Source organism: Athene noctua, chromosome 1 (genome assembly GCF_965140245.1).
Source record: "Athene noctua chromosome 1, bAthNoc1.hap1.1, whole genome shotgun sequence".
NCBI lineage: Eukaryota > Metazoa > Chordata > Aves > Strigiformes > Strigidae > Athene > Athene noctua.
Window position 1 is genome coordinate 7,945,160 of NC_134037.1, and position 22,435 is coordinate 7,967,594.

At 37.9% G+C, this 22,435-nt stretch overlaps 1 protein-coding gene across 4 annotated transcripts in view; it reads right to left on the reverse strand.

Moving 5' to 3' along the window:
- The window catches only part of RCAN2 (regulator of calcineurin 2), a 94,593-nt gene that overhangs the window by 44,218 nt on the left and 27,940 nt on the right, over positions 1-22,435 (reverse strand). The gene's annotated exons all lie outside the window — the stretch shown is intronic.

Here is a 22,435-nt window from a genome sequence, read left to right on the forward strand (position 1 = left end):
AGAGACAACCCAGTCTATTTGCTCCTCGAAAACAAAGATTACCTAACAGAAGAACCCTACAGAGTGTTTGAGTGCTTCAACTTACATCTTTCAATATACATCATAGTCTATCTGTTACTACTCCTCATTTGAAATAAAAGACATAATCATATATGAGATTATTCTCAGAGCACTCTAGATGAGATTTATAAGGAACTGTAATGTAATAAAAAATTTCATGATTGGATAATTTTAAATTGAGTAATATTGACTGCTTTCTTCACATTAGGAGACTTGTTTTTTAATCAAATTTAAAGAAAGATTCCTTCAACTTCTTTCAAAAAAATTCTTAACTCTGGCTCTAGATGGTCTTGCTCAATTCAACTCACCAATCTCCCAAGAAAAAATAAAGGATGTTCCATGCATATTTTAAAGTATCACATTTAATAGGAATTTGTATAGATACATATACGCTTCAGCATATCCAAAGGACCTAGTCTTTCTTTAGGTTCTCCAGATCACAAACTGCTATTAATCATAGCTTTTGTACTAATGTGAGAACAGGAAAGATGCTCTCTTGCCACTGGGTGCTAAACCAGAGTATTTGTGGATCATGTATATACCTTAAAGCTTCACCTTAAAGTTAAAAGCTAGACAGTATGCGGAATATTACTACTGACCAATACAAGGAGATTTATTTTATTCCAGAGCAAAACAGTTGGTGCTGAGGACCTGACATCAATAGTATACCTATTTCAAGAGGGATTATTCTAGGCTAGCTCTAGTACGTCCTGTTGACTGGTGCTCAGCAGCAGCAGAGTAGAGCCAGTCCTGGAGGCATCCTCTGGTTTAGGTTCATTTGAAGGAAACCCCCATGCAGAGTGCTCTGTAAGGGGAGCCAAAGTGCAGAAGGTGGAAGACCCTTTCAGAGGAAAATGACCTGAACTAGAATGCTACTGTAAATGCATCCAAAAGCATATAACTCTACTGCCATCCCCTACCAATTGTATATTTTGCTTAAGACCACAACCACTAATTCTGAGAATGGAGAGAAAGCAGAATTTTGAACAATCAGTCAGAAGATTCTCAATTCATTTCAGGTTTTGTCCATAGTAACAACTGTGCATGGAATTAAATGGGCACTATTCACTATATATGAATATTTCAGGGCAGTGAATTTAAGAGCAACCGAGACTCACTTGTATATCTAGGCTGAGTACAGAAATTCCAAGTTTTTACAGTTACGTATATAGCCATCAAGCAGGTCACAGAACTCAGAATAATACTGATTAAACATAACTCCAGGTGGTATTGTTCCTTCACAAGAACCAAAGAAATCCTGTAGCATCACTAGACTCTCTGATGATTAACACCTGATCATTTCTTATACTTGAGTCAGCAATCCCTTTCAAAAAGACAAAAACTTTCCAAAATCAGAAGGAAAATAAATCATGCTGTTCCAGCCAGGAATAATCATGTGTTCTGGATTTGTACAGTGCCTGGGATAACGCAGTCTTGTCTACAACCTTTACTCCTGTGCATGGAGTTTTTGTTTTTCTACAGTGTTACCATAGTTATAGCTATGTCTCAGCTTGATACATATAAATAGTATCACAGATTTAAGACTTTTCAAGCTCAACTGTCAAGTCATTAAAGCAACTTGTGCAAAATCTTGACCCTCCTCTTTTGCAAGCAAACTACTACTGATTTAGCCTTAGGGAAACTTCATTGTATCTGGACATCACAGTAACATCAGCCACACTGTAACCAAAAATACCAGCTAAATTCAGAAGCAAGTGTGACACTTTTTGCTTACTGGATGAAGCTTGTGCTCATTATTACTAGGATTATTTATGTAGCAGCTCTGCTTGCAGGTGCAAACCATGTTAAGGTGCTGTACATATTCAGAACAATAAAAAGAAATCCTACATCAGTGACCCTCTGCTGCTTGAGTGGAACACCATAAATAGTTTCATATTATGTCTGACAAGTATTTTTAATGATGTGCATCTTTACTGATCATATTCACGTTACTACACATCAAAAGAATTAAAACCGAGCTCCCTTATATACCTGTCACTAGGAACATAGTTTTACAAATATAATCCTATTTTTTAACAGAATTATAAAAGATAAATACTTTTTAAAACCCATAAAAATTTAGTAGCGTAAGAGACAGCCCTGAAAAAAAAGCCCAGAAAAAAATGACAGTTCTTCCAGTTTCTCTGTCTGTAGCAGGAGATAGGAAAGGCCAAGCAAGATAAATTCTTTGGGAGCAGAGTTAGCTCCTTCAAAGAGGTCTTTCATAAAGACATTAAAAGAAAGCTGAATACTGAAGACTAAGTAGGGTTCAGCTCAGCCATAGAAGGCAATAGAAGATGCATAAATATTTTTTTCTTACGACAGTGAGCATTGACTTGTGCTAAAGAAGATCAGCCCCTAAAGGTTGGAAGTAACAGATAAATCCAGCCAGAGGAACACACCAGCACCACATCAGATCAGGGGAATCTGGGCCAAGAACTGGGAACTGGAGGAAGGAGGCACCCTCACCTCTAACTATGCTGCAGTTTATGGTCTGTATATATTGAAGGGTGAAAGGATTGGGATCCAATTCAGAGACAGATGTCTGAAGCTGAGGGAGATGCAAAAGCAAATGAGGTAAAATACATGACCTGATGCTATGAGCTATCTATCACCATGCGAGATGAATTCACTGTTACCCAGAAATAATATCTCCACTCTTAATTCCCAAACAGAGTGGCCATAAAACTTTACACTGTTAAATTATGTCCCTTTTAACAATGTTATGAGGATTTTAACTCTTAATGTATACCCTTTTTAATAGATTAAAAGGACTGAGATTCCATTAATAACCATTAGCAAACTTCTCCAAGAACGGAGTCAAGAGCTGAAATAAGAGTGTGTTAAGCCAGAGAAAACCTATCTACACCAACTTACTCTTCCCTGGGTTCTAAATTACTATCAAAACTTGATAAATTTTCAGAGGCTGTGGAACACAGCAACACCGAAGATATAAAACAGAGAATCTAGAACATCTTTGAACCCCCCAAAGATGATAAGTAGATTAATTATACATCAAATATCTTTTAGACAGAAAATTTAACTGGCATTTACAATAAATAAGGAACAATGAACAGCTACAGAACCACTGATTTTTCCACAATGAGTTTGATCCCCAAACTAAAGTTTCTACAAATTCAAAATTGGCAGTAACTGTGGCAAAAAAAGGACCCTGATTCACCCCTTCTCATAACAAATAATCATTCATATGGTTTGAACATTTTTAAAGACATAGAATTTCGGCCAGAAAAACAAAACAAAACAAAAAAAACACCACCCAGAAGTTTAATTAAACTTAGAATAACCCTAAATCAGTAAGCTCCTCATACGTGCAGAAACTCTAGAGCTTGGAAGATCCCTGGATGAAAAATGCCTTGGTTGCCCTTGATTTTTGGAAAGGTAACTTTTCTGTATAATACGTGATATTTTGCTTTTCTGTAGGTAATAACCTTCTATTAGTCACAGATCTTAGAATATGAGGGTCTAAGAGTCAGAAAATAAAACAAATTATAAACATTATGAAGGATTTCTCCCTCCTTTATTAAAGATAATATCAAGCAACTCAAATATCCACATATGATAACGTGAGAATATTTCAGTGACTGAATAAACAACTATGTCATTTAGCCAGCATCATTTTGCTGTCTCATTTAGCTACATACAAGTTTCAACTCTGAGTCAGAATTGCTCAATTACTTTTAACGTGGCAGCATCATTCATAGCCCTTAGCTTCCAAGTATATGTGTGGAGGTGTGAGGGGGTGGAAATCAGTACGTGTGTCTTCTGTCTACTGAAAATGGTTACAAATCCCCCTCTGTGCCAGATCCACACAGGATAACAACTGTTATGGTTGCAGACTATAGAACCGTCTCTCTCGTATAATGATCTGCTGCAGTTCAGAAGTCAGGATGTCCTTGATTCATCTGGTGAACAGATGACCACCCACAGAATACATAACACACACAGGAATCCCTGATAACAGAAGAGGATCATAACCCTGCAGTGGAAGCTAAATTTATTTGCAGTCTATCGACACAGTGTCACAGATAAATTGCATAGGTTTCAGTTTTAAATTAAGAGCACTAAACATAGATCTACGCTTCCCGGTATATACATTGCCATTACAGGCAAAAGTTTTGGGACTTAATTTCATTGCTTCAGCATGGATAGCTAGTGCAATGTGAGATGCCTCGGGGTACTCAACACATACACATGTCAACAAACATGAGAAAGGAACACTGGAACACCCTTCTGAACCATCAGCCAGAGGCCCAGAGAGATTCTTTAAGCTATTTAACTTAGCACTAAGCACCTGTATTTGGGCTATTGAAGGCTTCTTGTTCAACACACTCAGTGGACTCTAAAGAGGGATTTTGCTGACCAGTCACTTGATGTGCAGTTTAGGATGGGCTGAATTGCTCTTCTAACCTTCACCAATTGCTAACTGGATTGCCAGGAGCTATGACAGAAACTTAAACATATAGTACATACATACATACGTATAAGCTGATGTTCAAATTTAAGTGTTGATCTTTAACTGAATCCTATCTATAATTTTACCACTGTGCCTCAACTTCTTCAACAGCAAGATAGGAAAAGTGATACCTACGTACTGTGTAGACATATGGCAATGTTAATGAGTGTGTGTAAAACAGATTTCCCAGGCAGATTTCTGATTGATAGATTATGTTATCTTTAATTTATAAAAATGAGAGAATGACCAAACACTGCAAAACAGGTGAGGTGCTTACATGTATTTACTCTTGCAGCACTTAACACAGAATTAAAACAAGGTCATACATGGGCCCTGTAAGAGACTGGCAAACACAGAGGATGCCAGGCCAATGCTCGGAGCACTGCAAGAAACTCTGAAATCTCAGGTACCTTCTCAGTTCACACTGGGAAGATGGAGATGCTCACAGGCTGGCACAGGAGCAAGATGCCAAAGAGATGGATTTAATTCTTGACAGAATTATCTATGTAACCTTGGACAAAAAACATGCAGGAACACACATTCGGAATAGTTCAGAAGCCTTGTGTTTTATTTGGATTTTAAGTGTAAGCTGGGCAGGACAAGTGGTCTCCATTACTAGATGTTATTTAAGGGATGATGCAGGTTGGTATAGGCCTGCAATACTCCTGCCTAACAACGTGATTTACAGTCATCCATGAACTCTGTTAACAGTTTCAAAATGTATTTTAAAATCATTTCCATTTACCCTTACTTGTCTCAGACTAGCAAGGGTATTTAACATGCCTGCATGTTTTCGTTGTCATTTGAGATGCTTCATCACAGCAAAATGCCCTTGAAAGAAGAGCCTGGAATACCAATGCTCACTGCTGTGAGAGAGACCCACCTTATCTCTCAACTGCAGCTCTGCACAGGACACACAGGTGAGAGATTTAATGGCTGTGCTGAGAGAAAACAGTGCTTACTGCCAAGCCAGCAAAAGCAGTTCAGTTCAAAGGAGAAAAAAAAAAAGGGAAAAAAAAGAAAAAAAAAGGTAAACTGTCAAACAGCATGCAGTCAGACAGCAAATAATGAAGTAATGAATAATAGATTTCTTACATACTTGCTATTTTATCCTGATATTATAGGGTGGATATTTATTTTGCTGCAACATTTTAAACCAGATAGTTTCTTCTTCTATTAATCCCCTGATCCAACCTCAGACAAAAAAAATAAGTGTTGATACTTAAAATTTACCATACAGAAATATCCATTCTTGTCTTCATTAGAGACAGAAGACACTGTCTTCCATTTTGATAAATTCTCTGCTATTAGTTTTTATGTTCAAAGGACATTTGGAACCCAAAAGTCAGATATAAAGCTTCTCCACTGGCTCTAAAATGAAACATGAAATATGTTAAGGAAGTTGTGGCATTTTTTTTCCCTAGAGCATATAACTGATGATCAGGAAAAAAAAAAAAAAAAGAAAAAAAGAAAACCATGTAATTCTAAAATATTAGTGAACCTGTAATGTATTTATAAAATGTCTTTACCCAAGTCCCTTCCCACAAAACTGATTTCATGATTTCACAAAGAGAAGAGACCATGATCGCCCATTGAAGAGCCTGTGTCTTACATGAGGATAGCAGACATCAAAATTAGTTTCCCCCTTTTTCCTCTCCCTAAAAACTAAACTTATTTTCCCAACTAGAACTTGAGAAACAGTCTTCCATTGACCCAGCCCAGGAAAGGAACAGAACCAGTCTTCCATTCTTCTGTTTTGCACTCTCAGTTTACTCAATATTTCAGTAGTTTTTACAAAGCGTGATACAGCTCTGAACAGATGTTCACAGAATAAATTTTAAAAAACCCCAAACAAACAAAAAAAACCACAAAAAAACCCAAAAACGGAGCTAGTTCCCATGCAGTCATCTCACACACAAAGTGTCAGTACAGTGGTTTCAGAAGATGTGTATCTAATGTAGTTCTAAATCATTTATCTTTCTATACGTTGTTTCACTCTCTAATAATAGGGCATTACGACGCATTGTCAATATTACATTGACAGCAGATACATTAAAAAATACGAATGACAGAAAATTGATCTTATTTCAAAGCAATTTATCTATATTTAAACAAACAGCTTGCTTCTTAAATATCGAGCTTCAAACAATGAACACAAATGTATGTTATTACACAAAATAAACCACTTGCTAGTAAAAGATTGTTTCCATACAAAAATTCGATCTCATTCTGGTTTTGACAGTCTTAAAAAAAAAAAAGTATTTTTGATTCAAGTCATCCAGATCCATGGGAAGTCTTGTCTGCACTAGATATTCTAGCTGAATTAGAGCTACCACTAAAAAGCCTAATATAGAGAAAGCCTCTATACATACCAATGAAGATTTTTCCCACTTTTGAACAATGGTATGTCTGCATGTGCCACACAAAGTCTATGGTAGACACAAACTGTCTCAAGACAAAACCTCAAGCATACACGTTATTCTTCAACACCTTTGTAAAATCTCTTAATCATATAGAAAAGTCCAGCAGTAACTTTTCAAGACCTTTTTAAAAATGCAGTAGGGGAAGAATCCAAATATTGGCTCCAACTGACCTGGAAAGTTCAGCTGTTACTTTAGCTTTTAGGTTTTGTTTGGTTTGGCCTTTTTTATTTAAGTAACTTGTTTCTAATCAGGAGGCCCTATAAAAACTTGAAAAAAGAGAACTGTTTCTGTGAAGTTCTGTGAAGTTTCTTGTTTTCTTGGAAAGACAACACTTTCTCAGACTCAGATTTTTATTTATTTTATAGTTTGTCATGGTCTTCTGGTTGCTTTACAAGTAGGCAAACTCATCTTATGAACTTGTTTGACTTTGGGAATAGCTGGTTAATCTTTCAAAGATTTCAGGTTAAGTGGCTACATACATTTGGACCTAGGTCTGATTCCTAAATTGTATCTGCAGCCAGTAACAAAGTTTGCCAGGAATACTCTAAGCTTAGTTTTGAGACCAGCTAGCACCCAACAGTCCACATCTGTACTGGTACTACTGGCCTACAAAACAAGAAATCGGTCTTCAGTCTGTCTATGGAGTGCATCTCAATTGCTGTGGAGCTCTACCTGTGCCGGGAACTGCTGGGAGAAAACACTCCTTAGCACAGCTAGATTCAGGCCAGCCTAACAATTTACTAGCCATAGTAGTATCTACATACATAGACAAGCATGCTTGAACTTACTTTTGTATATGCTGACTTCTTAGCTGTTCCCACTCCCAGTCAGATTTAACAGTCAAAGACAGTCTGTAGAGCCTAATGGACCTGTTTAATCACTAATTTTTAAAAAAACCTATGATAAAACATTCAAATTGCAAAGGTGAAAAAAAAATCCCCAACCACTAGATCTCAGAAAAAGCTAAGTAAAAATTCCACTGTCATAAATTCAATCCCAAAGCAACTACCTTTGACTTCTGCATGTCAAGACACAGAGATGCAGGCCCGTTAATGTGACGTGGAGTTGTTCTCTATAGCACAGAGCATCTGTAATTTTTTCCAAGCTGAACTTAAACATCCAGGTGAGGAATGTCTCTTTAACAAAGACTGTACTTAAAATTACCTGTTAGGACAGTATGAATTTGCCTCCTACTCAATTCTGCCTTTCTAATTATGACCACTTGTGCCCCAGTTATTTTCCACTCTGAATTTTGCTCACAACCTTGTCACAGCTTATTTCACCTCATAATCAAGTAATGTATATTTAGTTATTTTTATATTTCTTCACAAGTAAACTCTTCAAATTAGCTGAGAATATTTATTGATGATTTAACTTTAATCTGCTAATTATTTTTGTAATCTGTTACCAGGAATTCAAGGTAATACTCTGTTCTAGTTATATGAATCAATTAATAGAACAGTTACGGATACAGCTCTGATACAGAATCTACAGCTTTCCCTCACATAGCTATAGATCACTTAATTTTCTCTTAAATCAGTTAAATTAGAACAATCCAAATAAGTTATGAAGAGGGAGAATGCCAGCACTGACACATTCAAAAATAAAAAATTTGAACCATTAAGAGTTAATCCAACGGCTTCAATTTTCATATAATGCACAGGATTCCAGCTGATGGAAAAAAAAGCTCACAAAACTCTGCCTCCTTTCCACCCTATGCCTTTTGATGTAAGGCACTCCATACTGATGCTTACCATAAAATATGAACTTGAGATTGTATTAGTTTGGAGGTCACTATTTGTTTTGCAGCTTTCCTCTGTAAAGGAATCTTTTTCCTAGCAGCATAAAGCAAATAGGACTTACTGCAAAAAGGCATTTGTTTGCTCATTGTTGAAAAGACAAAAAATACAAGTATTAATTTGTAATTTAATATGTAGTTTTGAAATAGTATCTACAAATTTTAGCCATAAGCTGAGTTTTTATAGTCAGAACTCCATACTCACTCTTCCAACTTAAGATGGACAAGAAAAATTCTACTTCAGTTCACTTGAGATATCACCAATTGTATTACAATTTCCTCGGGCCACAGAGATAAAATTAGGCTCAAATATTACAACACATCTTGGGTCTACCAGCTGCTCTCAGAGGAGTACTTGGAACTACATTGGTTTAGTTCATGGCACTGTTTTTGTCAACGTCAACAAGAAGAAATTCATGCTCCAAAATGTCTATAGCAGAAGAAGGTCACAACTCTTTAAATTAGCTCTTAAAAGACTGCTATTCTAACACTGGATGGTATCAAATGATAGCAACCACTCCTCATGGAAAGGATAAGCTCTGCAGCTGATAGATTTATTCCCACTCTAAATTACCAAGTATATCTCAAGTATGTTTATGTTTCTATGACACGAGGAAGTAACTGAAGACAGTCACAAGCCAAGAAACATTCCTTGAAGATAACTGAACTAGAACTTGAACAAAAAATAATTTCTTATCTTTTGGACAGAGCAACCAAAAGAGTTATATATTTCCTGTTCCGTCAATGTTCTTTTAGCATCATAAAATATTATTGTAATGTCTGGTTGCTATTTACAAAATATTTTACATACACCAAAGAATGCAGCCAAATTTCTGAAGGGACATGTACCAGGCCATATACAGTAAGCATATTTTAAAAAGAACAAATTCCCCAGAAAAACAATTCCTATATCAGGTTGCAGGCTGTTGCAGGGCAGAGGTCTGCCCCATATTAGACTGTCCGAAGAGAAGGCCACTGAAGTCTTTAAGGCATCATATTCACTGTACTGCCACAGTATAAAAAATTTGCACATAAAAGATTAAAAGAGCATCTTGCTAACCACCAAAAGTCACTCCCATCAGTCTACCATCTGGCTATGATCCAGGAAGCACAGTGGCCATGGAACAGGGGCAAGGTGCAGCCACACAGTCTTACACTGATCCCACCTCAGCAGCAACATAAACCAACAGGGACTAAAAGATATTCATTGATAATGATACATATTGTGACATCCATAAAGATAGTCCCAACTTGCTGCCTTGTTCCTGTAAAGATACAAAAGAGAAGGTGGATGACTGACAGAAACTTTCTATATTAAAATCCACTTATCGGTGGCCCTAGCTACAAAACTGTAAAATAAATGTTCAAAAGCTACTAAATATCATAGAATCACAGAATGTTGGAAGGGACCTTTAAAGATGATCTAGTCCAATCCCCTGCAATAAGCAGGGACATTTTCACCTAGATCAAGTCACTCAGAGCCCCATCCAACCTGGCCTTGAATGTTTCCAGGGATGGGGCAAATATCTCATGGTACTTTGAAAACATAGATAACAGAAGATTTTCTGGAAGGCGGAGTATTACTAAGTACAAAATAATGCCACACTGAATCTTCAAAGCATTCACAGGTTTGGAGTTGTGTATTATTTTAAAAATGTCAATTTAAGATCTGGAAAAATTTTTTAAATTGTAATGGCCTGTATCTTTGACCTTTCGTCTAATGCCTTTGAACCATTCCCTAGCTATGACAACTGCTGTATTTCAATTTGCTAAATAAATTCTTCAGTTTATTAAGATAAACATGATTATTTTTATTGATTTATTTATTACTATACAAATTTCTGGAAGTAAAACACTTGTGCAAGCTTAAAGTACAAAACCAAAAAAAGTTCCTTCTGACTCCTCAAATGTAGAAGGTATTATAAGTAAACTATTTTAGTACTATTTCTAGAGCAAAAGCTGAGCAAAGAAATAAAATTTTTTTAAAAGCAAAATTTTTAAATGGCAGGAAAAAAATGAGGACATATTTTTCAACTGTTTAAAGATTAGAGTCCTCAAACAGTGATTTTGTAATCCAAAGGATAGTTGCATGCCGAAACTAACACAGAATTTATATGGTTTTTTAGTTTATATTTCTGACTATTTCTTTTTGTAGTGTAATACTGATGGATAATTCAGTTGTACAGAATTTGCTTTGTCCGTAATTGAACTATTATTTCCTTTGGTGAATGGGAAAGCAGTACCAACAACTTTATAAATCAGAAAACGTGTCAAATTTAGATATTACGCTTGTGCTGTCCAGAGGCTCTGGACTAGTCTATCCCTCAAGAAACCCAGGAGGACTTACGAATACAGAGATATTCACATATTATATCATAACTTGTGGCAGCTGGAAGCTTAGAATTGAACCGTAGGGGAGAGTCACATCTTGAAGATATAGAAATTAACTCTAAAAATTTTGTGCAAAGTCTACAAGAGGACTCACAGAGACAAAATGCAGCAGAAACACTTTCCGTTGCATCTTTCTTGGGAGAATTTTATTCTGTGAATTGGCAATAAAGGTAACCGATATCCTGATTAAAAGACCGGTACATACTTCAGGGCAAACCCACAATCTTGGGGCGGGGGGGGGGGAGTGGGGTGGAAACCAACAACAACAAACCCTGCTATCAGAGCCAGGCATCTTCTCACTCAGTCCTTCGGTCTTCTGATGCAGCTGTTTGCCATAGCAGCAGATTGAGCTGAACGAAAAGACTAATAATTCTGCTTTTTGGCCGCTCTACTTACTACTACAACTGGGACATTATTCCAAAACCAGATGTTCTGTAAGTTAGAAACTCCAGTTTTCAGACAAACTTAAGGCCAGGATTTTTCCTCTCCCCACTAATTTCTTGAATTTATAAACAGCAACACAATAGTTCACAGCCTTTGCTTCTGCTGCATTAAAATGAGCTAAACTCTCCCACAAAATATCAATGCAAAAAGAGCTTAGAGATAAAACCAATTTAGAACTAGTTTGGCTCATTCTGCTTGGCACAGGTATCCTACAGATCAGAGTCTGACTCGGCTCTTGAGTCAGAAGGCTTGCTAGCTTCACATGGACAGACATCCTGCATTGGTCCCAACAGCTCAGAGCTTTCCATATCATCACGATCTGTGACTAGAGGTGCTGTTATTTTCAACAGGAAGAATTTGTTAACTACCAGAACACTGCAGAAGAAGTTACATTAATAAAAGTGGTCTCAAGTTCACATAGTTTGAAATTCAAATGAAAGAACAGAATCAGATCTATGACAGGAGTTTCGGTTTTCATAATGGCAGAGAACAGAGTACCAAAACCAAGCTCCTTTCTTCCCATTCTCTGAGATTTTCTCCATTTATGACTGTGCAGAATCAGGAAGCCACTGAAAACAGGTGAACTGGAAAAAGATTCCTGTGCCTTCTCTACACCCTGTTTTTGCAGAGTGAAGTTTTCTAACCACTTCATCTTGCCTCGTATTACTTCTGAGATCTCATTATTTGCTTTCTTGGTATAGTGCATCATTTACAAATTCTGATAAAAAATATCTGAAACTTCCACCTCAAATCAAAGGTAGGAAGTTAGGTCAACCTCGAATTTGATCAATTTGGAGTTGTGTCACAAAGTTGTAACACCACATACTGGACAAGAATTAACACCGCTTGCTTAAATATAGGTAGAAGTACAGTAGGCAAGCACAAGCTTACACAACTTGAAGAGATTTTTGGAAGAAGTTTTGAAAAAAGTCACTGCAATCCCTATGCTTAAATTCTAAAAAAGGCGGCAAAAGTTTAAAATTAGTCTCCTTCTGAAGAGAATCTTTAATAGATTTTGTCTGGTATGGTTTATTTCAAATAAATAAATGGGGGATCACATAGCATGTGACACAGTACTGGAGAGCAAATCATTTGTTAATGCAGAGAAAACAGAATTGGTACAAGAACTGCTACATGTAGAAGAGGGTAGCACTACCCTCAGTGCCAACAGAGGATGTACCAGACCAGGGGAAGGCTATTAACACCACTCCTGTTGAAATGGATTTTTAGCAGTAATTTTATCTGGCATATTGATGACAACCCACACAACAGACAGGCACCTACGAAACTGCCAATGGCTTGAAGTTAGAGGTGTCTTCAAAGCACAGGAAGATCTAGATCAGGACCAAAGGTTTATCACAGATTGGCATGCTGGTAAATTAACATAAGAGCATTTGGAAAAAGCCAACACAATCCCAGGTTTCAGCAGTAGAATACTTCCAGGTGAAGAGACACAAATTACGATGTCACTTCACAACACCTCAGTTCAATAATGAGTACAGTTTAAAGAAGAGATAGCTAAAAAATGATGATGGCATAGCAAATGAATAAACACTTGTCATAAAATAACAAGTTCCAAGATGTCTGTGGGAACACTAACAGGACAGCATGATTGGCATTGCTGTTGGAAAGAGACAAGAGCAATTTGAAAGAGTTTTAAGTTAAGTATGGGAGGGAAGAAATGCAAAGCAACGGTGGCAGTAAACTTGAAATGGAACTGTAAAATAATGGCATGAATAGGTAAGAGTGCGGGTGCTGAAAAATGAAAAGGAAAACTGAGCATATTCCCATTTCATACCATTTTGCATCATCAGATACATCAGAGTCATAGTTACAATGACTCATAAGGAAGAAGTCTAAAACGGCAGTTTTGAATAATGAAATAGCATGGGAGAAAGTGTGGGAGTCATGAAACGCAAGCACATGACCAGCTCAGCTAAGAGATTATTACAGCCCATACATTCCTTCAGCCATGAAAGCAGGGGGAAAGAATAGTTCTTGAAGTTTGCTGAGCATAGATAAAATTAGATGGATTGTCTGTCACCTGGAATCAGGGCAGCGATACTGCGACATATTCAGCATAAAAGAACAAAAAAGACGTCAGAAAAGGAACAAGAGTTTGGCTTCAGTCACTCAAGTTTTTACACTGTCAGCAAAGCACACGTAAGTGTCCATTAAGACAGGCCAGCTGGATTTAAGAAGCCAGATAAGAATTGAGAAGCTGAATCAACTCCAGCTTTTGTGCTGATGACTGAAGTCAGGTGAAAAAATGATCCGAGGCAACTTAAAGAGGATTCCTACCAAAAAAGACAATGAAGCACAGAGCAACACTAGGTTATGTCTCATCAGTAAATTGGGAATACAGTATCAAATCCAAGTCTAACAAGAGCTCATCAATAAAGAACTTACTGGAAGCTATTTTACTTTCACAGAGCCTGATTTTAATTTGGGTAAAAACTTCAAGAAGTGCCAGTCAAAGGAGTGCCCAAATTTGTGCTATAAAATTCTTTTAATGATTGTTAAATCAGTACAAGCAAATGATCATTTTAAATTAACTGGTCTACAAGGATTAATTTAAGTGTGGACAAACAGGAACCAGAAGGCTGATACTAGCTTACCCACACTCCTGAATCTACCAAGAAAATTCTACTTCATACAGAGCTTTTATAGGAATGCTTTATAAGAACAGTCTTAAGTTGTGACTTTTTATATAAGAGGAGAAAGATGAGTAAGAATCAGGGAATGGTTGTAGCTGGAAGGCAAGTCTGGAGATCATTTAGTCCAACTCCCTGCTCTGCACAGGATCAAACTAGAGCAAGTTCCTCAGGGTCATACCCAGTTAGGTTTTGAATATTCCCAAAGATTGAGAGTCCACAGTCTCTCTAGGCCAGCGGTGCTACCACTTGACCATCTTACAATAAAAACTTTTTTTTAATTATTTAATATTTAAATGAAATGTCCCTTTTTTTCAATTTGTGCCCACCACTTCTTTTCTTTTCACTGAACACCACCAAGAAGAGTCTGGCTTCATCTTCTTCATTCCCTCCATCAGATATTTTATACACAACTGACCAAATCCCCCCGAGCCTTCTCTTCTCCAGGCTGAACTGTCCCAGCTCTCTCAGTTTCTCCTTACATGATGCTCAAGTCTCTGCATCATCATCACGGCCTTTTGCTGGACTCTCTCGAGTATGTCTATCTCTCTGGTACTAGGGAACCCAGAACTCCAGTTGTAGAACACAGAACTCAGATGGGTCTCACCGGGGCTGAGCAGCAGGAAAGGATCATCTCCTGCAACCTGCTGCCACCACTCTTTTGAACGCTGCCCAGAATGTCTTTCACCTTCTTCACCACCAGCATGAACTGCTGGCTCATGTTCAACTTGGTGTCCACCAGGACTTGAGGGCCATTTCTGCCAAGCAACTTTCCAGCCAGTCAGTCCCCAACATAGCCTGGTGCATGGGGCTGCTCCTCCCCGGGGGCAGGACTTGATATTTCCCTTTGCTGAACTTCATGAGGGTCCTATTGGCCCATTTCTCCAGCCTGTTGAAGTCCCTCTTAATGGCAGTACACTCATCTGGTCTGGCAGCCACTCCTGATTTTGTATTGTCTTCAAAACTTGCTGAGGGTGCACTCGCTTCCATCATCCAAGTCATTAATGAAGATGCTACACAGCACTGGCCCTAGTAACAACGCCTGGGGTGCACCACCAATGACTGACCCCCAGCTGGACTGATCACAACCCTTTTAGCTCAGCAGTTGAGCCACTTTTCAATCTGCTTCACTGTCTACTCGTCTAGTACCTACTACAATAGTTTGTGTATGAGGATATTACAGGGGACAGTGTCAAAAGCCTTATTAAAGTCAAGATAAACAACACCTACCACTCTCCCTCATCCATTGAGCTTAATTACTTCATTACTTAATCACGGATCACCATCAGGTTGGTCAAGCATGACTTCCCACATATTTAACATTTTACACTGTAATTTAAGGAATGTACCGAAACCTATTTTTAACCTTTTTTTTTCCTCCACCATTAGTTTCCTTTCTGTCCCTGCTGCTTCTTATTCTGTCTCTCCATGTCTGAAATTCAACTAAGCATACCCTAGCACAGTAACTTATTAGCAGATGGCTGTTCAGAAGCTCCACAACACGGATATTCACAGATCAGAATATAATCCATATTTTTCTTTTAAAATGTTTGAGAGAGTTTACACGACTATGAACCGCGCTAATATGGCCCCAGGCATTCTTCATTATTCTGTTTTAAATCTTCCCAAGCAGGTAAGAAAAATCTCAACTTCAATACATTTCACATACACAACAGTATCTTATAGATGAATCTGTAATTGCATTTAGTTCAGATCAGGATTGGGCTTTGCTTTTGAAGCAAGCCTCCTGACAGCCCCCAGCTATCACACCTCGTTTTACACCAGTGATCAGGCTGCGTATGCAAATTGGATTTCTTTGGACAAAACTGAAGTGAAAGAGGCACTCCAGGAGCATAATGAGCATGTTCAGTCCAGAGGACTTAAACTAGATTAAAAAGCAGTCTGAAATACCACATCCCCACATAACAGACATACAACTATTTTCCTCTACAGACCCTGCTCCACTATCCTGCTCTCTAATGCGGACACCGCCAATGAACACCTTCAAGATCTCAGTCCAGAGACAGATTCATTTAGCAGAGGTTGTCAGAAAGTAAGAACTCAAGCACACAGTACTTAGCCACTATCATGGGGAAAAAAAAAAAAAAAAATCAACAATGCAGAAAAGATTAGGTTGGTGTTGGAATGATGCTAACCATTTTCTACCTCTTCACAGTCATGCAGCAAAGAATGTGAAGAATGAAATCTGATTTGTAATAACAACCATGCACAGAAGGCCAGGAAGCAGTCCAATACAAGCATGATTTTAAGAGGCCAGCAACCAACCATGCTCCATCTATGGCAGTTTATATGCAAGGAAGCTCAACATTTGCCAATTAGACAAAAGAAAGGCCGATACCAGATGTACCTAGTGAATCAGTTTTCTTCAGCAGATTTGCCACAGTGTTTACATGTAAAGATCAAATGTACAAAGCCCTAGGAGAACCATGGCACAAAAATTTACTGACTTTGCTGAATGATCTTCAAAAGTCAAAGAGCATAGGAATACCCATGTACATAAAACCACGTTACTTTCCCGGATACACTAATAAGTTGCCACATAAGTGTACATCTTACATGACAGTACAATAATCTATGTTGGAAAGGAACTCTAGAGATCATCTAGTGTAACCTCCTACTCAAGGCAGGGAAAGCTTCAAAGTTAAATCAGATTGCTCAGGGCCTTGTTCAGTCAAGTTCCAAGAAACCTTCAAGGATGGCGGTTTCTGAGCCTCCTTCAGCAGCTTGATTCAGTGCTTACTCACTGTAAAAACTGGTTTTCCTTATATCCAGCCAGAATTTCCCATGTCACAACTTCTGCCCTTTCATCATGCACCTGCAAGTAGATTCTGGCTATCTCTGCTCTAGACTCATTCAGTGGTAGAGGACAACAACTAGATCCCTCCTGAATCTTATTCTTCTCCTCCTTAGGCTGAACAAACCCAGCACCCACAGGCATCTCCATGTCTTACATGATCCTTCAGTGCCCCTCTCCAGACCCTCTCCAGTTTGTCTACATCTTTTTTGTATAGGGGAGCCCAGAACAGGACACACTATCCCAGATGTTGCTTCACAAGTAAAATAAATCACCTCCTTCAGCCTGCTGGCTCTGCTCCTGCTGACGTAGCACATTATGCAGTTAGCTGTGACTGAAAACCTGAATTCGAACATTTTAAAATACAGAAGCCTCACAGTGAGAAAACAGAAATGAAACACAGTTGGAAGCAAATTTACCCCTGTCTACTGGATCCTCAGAGACAGAAGCGTTACCCTTCAGGTGGCTTTCCATGCAGCGATAAAGCTGCTTCCTGCACTGCAGGAAACCCAACACATTTCCCTGCGGTTCCCTGGGAAGTCTCTCCAATATCCCTGCAGTCTATGTTTCTGCTCTCAGCTCTTGGCAAAACTAGTTGTGCTGCAAGTTCCTTCCTCTCTCAGTCTTTCTCCCCTGTGGAAGCTTGTCCTTCCTAGCGCTCAGTTGCCTCCAAGAAAGAAATAACATCTCTGACTGTCCATCAGCTCAGATTTCAAGGCCAGTAGCTCACGGAAGGCAAACTGAGCTTTCTCCGTAGGCCAGTCCCAGCTATTAAAAAAAACAAACCGAAACCACACATACAACAAATAACATGTTAATACTAAGCATTCAAATATAATGCAAATATCACCTGTTTCATTAGCACTTTAAAGAGCTTTAAGTATGACCAACTTACCAAAGTCCTTACCCAGTGATCTCATTTGTAAACTGAGGAAGTATGGACTGCATGAGCAGACTTAAAATTGGTTGAAAAATTGCTGGTGATATGCAAAAATGCTAATAATCCAGGAGCTCAACATCCATCTGGCAACAAGTGACAAGCAGAATATCATAAGGGTCAGTATCAGGGCAGATACTGTTCAGTATCTTCCTAAGCACTCTGGACAAAACAAATTTTAATTTTAATGAAAGTGCAAATGACAGTAAAATAGAAAGTAAAATCAGGAGTATAGCTTTAAGTTGCAGCTTGGGAGGTCCTGATTGGACATTAGAGAAAAACTTCTTCACTTGAAGGGTAATGCAGCACAGATGCCATCTACCCAGAGAGGTTGTGGAATTTCATGGTTTTCAAGCGCTGATAAAAAAAGTCACAGCTGACCTTATCTAGTGTTGGCAACAGTCCTACTTTGAGCAAAAGGTTGGACCAGATGGCCTCCAGAGTTCCCTTCCGACCAATGTCTCTGATTCACTGAAGATACAACGCAGGAGCTTAACTGCTCAGGACAGCAATGATAATTTGGGGAACACTCCCGGGGAAAACAAAGCATATATCAGTCCACTAAGTGGATGCACCAGATAAAATGCTTGCCATTCTGCTCAGGTAAATGGACACTTGTTACCACCCTCAAAAAGAAATTTTTTAGTTTCAGATCTTCTCATTACAGATTCTTGATTGTCATTTGCATGAGGAAACACAGGGAGGTCTGCTTGCTTGTAGACTCAAAAAAAACTCAGGTAGAGAGAAGTTAGATTCTCAGTATGGTAACATACGATATATTTTGCATTGACAAGAGTTTAGAAGACTCCCTTGCTTTTGTCTGACAACTCTCTGTCAAGCTGACTCATTGACTGCCTCTTAAATATCATTGTAAGTACATTTAAATACCTCACTACATTTATCCAAACTTTGAATTACAGTGTAATTCATCAGAGTGGCTTCTGAGTACACAAAGCCATCTTTTTACCTAGTTAGCCTATAGCCTATTCCAGTATTGCCAACAGAAATGAGATATATACAGGATTGAATTCCACTTACAGCAAACTGTTTTGAAAGTAAACCAGCAACTTTTTAGTAACAAGTATTCTCCCTACCAATAAAATATTCAGTCACATCTCCTTTATGCTGCTCTATACTTGTCCAAGTTTCTTACACTTAATTTTAGTCGCCTAGAGTGCTCCAATAACTCGTTTGTTTGAAGTCTGGCAACCAGACTTTCTACTGGCTTACTTAAAATTACCTGACTTCTCTGCTAGTCCAAGAAAATCAGTTAGCTTCCAAACTAGAATTAATTTTCTGAAGTATACACACACACACACATACTACATGCATAAGTACATGCAACACAGAAAAAAAAGTAGAATAAAAAAATCAAACTGGCAGGAAGATATATCTGCCCTTACATACTCAGAATATAGAAAAAAGTAATCAGCACACTTGATTTATGTAAATATATTAAGCTAATTCCTTCTACACACAGTAAAGCCTTTTAAAAATACTACCTTAGAGAAACAAATTTGTAATTAAATGGTCTGGCTTGGCATTCATTAAAAAGTCAAAGAGTATAAACATGAAATAATATCACCAAGTTCACTGAAGGTATTAGAGAGGGACATGAGTCATATTTACCAGAGAAATGTTCCTGGCATCACTAGGACTTTATTATTCATTTTGGTTGTGTTTGTTCCTCTAGGGTTTAGTACATTGTATTAGGTGCTGTACTAATTAGGTGCAGTCCTAAAGCACTGAAGATACAGTGTAAGTTACAGATAAGGAAAGTAAATCATCATATGAAACAATAATCAGAAACTAAAAATAAGACATTAGCTTGGCATTTTTAACCTTTGAGCTGATAAATTATGAGAAAGTTTTTCTGTTGGTAAAAATTCTATTCAATATGCCCAGTGGGCATAAACTTCTAAAAGCTTCATGCAGTAGACTACTGCTACTGGAAGAAAACTGTCATTTGGTACAAATATGGGGAACAAATTTAGCTCCCAGTAGAGAATTACACAAAAGCAAAAAATATTTTTTCCCCCAAGTAACTACAATTCATATCATATGAACTGCAAAAGACAGAATTTGATATCAAGAACTTACATCCTTCTTTAAGAAAATGCTCTCATGTAGGAAGTGGTGCAGTCTCAAGGGATTATGATAACCCCAAATGAATATTTTTTTCTTCCCAGGCCCAGGTATAAAACAGAGTAAGTTTATGAATACAATTTCTTTACAGCATCTGTAAAGTGAATATATTCCAAACTACGTGCTCATCTAGAGGTCTTTTATGGCACTCAGCACTAGAGTTAAATGAGCACGCAACGGAAGGAATTAAAAACAGCAGAACTTATCCTCTGATACAGATAAGTAAAATCCAATAATCACATCATCGGTCAAAGAGATCAGTCCTTCTCTCTGCAAGGCTTGAGGAAAAAAATATCTTTTGTTATGTTCAATGCATTTAAAACTACTGATGCATTCAAATGTATCTTTATGCATTAGATAGGGACCGTATCCATTAGTTACCAATTAGCTCTGCTAAGTATTTCTGTGTATATCTGGAGGACACCCCTCCTCCCCCGTAAAGATCAGAATACCAAAGATTTCTCTCCACCTCCCTAAACAGTCAAGTGGAGATGACACCAGCAATAGATTCTTAAATTAGAAGATACAAAGATAAAAACTGGAGTTCTTTATCAAGCTATTTTTAACAAAAACAGTCTTCTTACGAAGGCTGGGCTATGAACAGCACAAGTACTCAGTCTTCCCATTTTGTTCAAAACATATTGTAAATTTATTTAAATAATTCATACTGCATATTTTAGCTGATCCCATTCATCTAAGCCAGGCTGAAACTTTATCCATCTTAGGCATTAACTTGCTTTCCAAGTAATCCTATATACCTCAGTAGGGCTTTGCCAAATGAGACAACAAATACACATAAACATGGGTCAGATTTTAATCATCTTAATGCCACAGTACCTCCCTACTTTTCTTTTAAAAAAAATGAAAAACCAAACAATGATCGGGGGCTACCTGCAACAGCAAGGCATGTTAAATGCCTTAAATAATTCTCACGACACATTAATGCTAACAACATCCCTGCTACAGTAGGTGGGATATTAACAGAGCCATCTGATACACATACAAAGCAGCCTGGTCAGGATAGAAAGATAAACCTGTGAACACAATTTCGGTCCCGAGTCCTAAACAGGTCTGTAATCATTCAGTTATGCTTCCTCTCTACAGCATGGATCCCAAACTGTCCACTAAGAATTTTCCACTCAGTATGTATCTTGGATCATTTCCTTTGTAGGTGGAGGTATGAATATCCTTGTGTCAGCTGGTATGAAGAACGGACCTTGTACAATCCACAGCTAAACAGGTTGGTGGAAGCAAATGCTGACAAGGAATAGATGGGGGTTAGGAAAAAAAAGAAACAACCAAGAAATAGAAAAAGATATTTAGAGGCTACTCTACCTGCGTAGTCTTGGGGTTTTTTCAAATCATGATAGGGGCAGTTGAGAGAGTAAGTGGGATCATACTTGAATACACTATTATAATTTGAATTACTGGCATATATCAGGTGAAGAATTTAAAATACCAGTAAGAAGCAGAAGTGTAAAGAAAAAGCTCCCATGTTTCCTTTCCAAGCTTTTAAAAAGGTCCTTATCCCCACCTTCTGGTGAGTCTATTTAGACAGATGAGACATTCCAACCATGAAAAGGAAAACACCCTAGAAGTTAGATAAAAGTTCACATTTACAGTATCAATGTTGAGGAGCAGACAACTTTCCTCACAAAAATGAGCTACTATCTTTTTCTTAGGCTGCACAAAACCTACTGCTTACTTAAGTACATCAGCTAAGCAGTATACTGAAACTACTTTGAACATAGCAGTGTGGCCATGTTGATGGGGCAAGAAAGCAAAAGAAATTTAAGCTTCCAGTTTCAAGAGGGATGGAGGGTTGTTGACCTTTTTTGTTGTAAATAACATGCCCAGCAGTGACACTTTTAGGAGTACAGGAAGACTGCAAACCTACATCTCCAGGAACAGGATTTGCATTTGTTCCAACTGATTCTTTTTGTGCCTCAGGCCTATTTTTTGTAATTCAAGTTTTCATGCACTAATTTCCACCATCACTCCCCATGGGTCAGATTCTAAACCTTTCCAACACATTCTAGACATCTTTTTCCGGGCATTGTCCTACCTGTTTAAAAGGAATCAGCTACAAAGTACCAGCCATTCATCTTGAGTTAGAACAAGATCTTTTCTAAGAACTGAAAAATTGTTTACTTCACAAAGTTCAACTACGTAGCCCAGTATTAAGTGCTTGCCTAAAAGCTCCCACACTTCTAGATTTAGTTTACTGTTATCAGTACAGCAGTGAAGCTATTTCATCAGAAGTTAGCTAGCACAGTAGGACACCCATAAAACCC